Raw genomic sequence first — 1,101 nt, 5'->3', positions numbered from 1 at the left:
GTGGAAAAAACTCGTGTTGCTGCGGTATGGAGGGAGGGGTGGAAACCGTGGAAAACTCGTCTCCGTGATTGAGCGGGAGAGTAAGTAGTATAGGACATTATCCATTGTTAGGGAACGGTTGTAATGGTAGTGAGAATGTAGAATCGTCTTTGGAGCGGACCTGGGAGTGGCAAGCATAAGGGACGAAGACGGGGAAACATGTTGGATGCGATCATACCAGCACTAAAGCACCGGATCCCATCAGAACTCCGAAGTTAAGCGTGCTTGGGCGAGAGTAGTACTAGGATGGGTGACCTCCTGGGAAGTCCTCGTGTTGCATTCCTTTTATAATTATTTTTTGCGCCTTGTGACAAACATATCGCACGTGCGCGATATATATTAATCCCGTTATATTATTTTTGACGTTTGCGATATGTTTAAGCTCGATGCTCATTGCTCTCGCGTCTTGGGGCGGCTTTGTGGCGCGAAGAGCGCTTTCTGAAAGGGGTGGAAAAAACTCGTGTTGCTGCGGTATGGAGGGAGGGGTGGAAACCGTGGAAAACTCGTCTCCGTGATTGAGCGGGAGAGTAAGTAGTATAGGACATTATCCATTGTTAGGGAACGGTTGCAATGGTAGTGAGAATGTAGAATCGTCTTTGGAGCGGACCTGGGAGTGGCAAGCATAAGGGACGAAGACGAGGAAACATGTCGGATGCGATCATACCAGCACTAAAGCACTGGATCCCATCAGAACTCCGAAGTTAAGCGTGCTTGGGCGAGAGTAGTACTAGGATGGGTGACCTCCTGGGAAGTCCTCGTGTTGCATTCCTTTTATAATTATTTTTTGCGCCTTGTGACAAACATATCGCACGTGCGCGATATATATTAATCCCGTTATATTATTTTTGACGTTTGCGATATGTTTAAGCTCGATGCTCATTGCTCGCGCGTCTTGGGGCGGCTTTGTGGCGCGAAGAGCGCTTTCTGAAAGGGGTGGAAAAAACTCGTGTTGCTGCGGTATGGAGGGAGGGGTGGAAACCGTGGAAAACTCGTCTCCGTGATTGAGCGGGAGAGTAAGTAGTATAGGACATTATCCATTGTTAGGGAACGGTTGTAATGGTA

At 48.2% G+C, this 1,101-nt stretch overlaps 2 non-coding genes across 2 annotated transcripts; both read left to right on the top strand.

Annotated features, from left to right (window-relative positions):
- Positions 1 to 203: 203 nt before the first annotated feature.
- Positions 204 to 322, top strand: LOC119343365. Its single transcript, XR_005166057.1, has one exon. It is a non-coding gene; the product is annotated as a 5S ribosomal RNA (ribosomal RNA).
- A 367-nt stretch (positions 323 to 689) lies between these two features.
- LOC119343367 lies at positions 690 to 808 on the top strand. Its single transcript, XR_005166058.1, has one exon. It is a non-coding gene; the product is annotated as a 5S ribosomal RNA (ribosomal RNA).
- Positions 809 to 1,101: the final 293 nt, after the last annotated feature.

The sequence above is a fragment of the Triticum dicoccoides genome, unplaced genomic scaffold (assembly GCF_002162155.2).
Source record: "Triticum dicoccoides isolate Atlit2015 ecotype Zavitan unplaced genomic scaffold, WEW_v2.0 scaffold124228, whole genome shotgun sequence".
NCBI classification, from domain to species: Eukaryota; Viridiplantae; Streptophyta; class Magnoliopsida; order Poales; family Poaceae; genus Triticum; species Triticum dicoccoides.
Note: the sequence above shows the minus strand (reverse complement) of the source record. Positions and strands in the feature narration are given on the sequence as shown.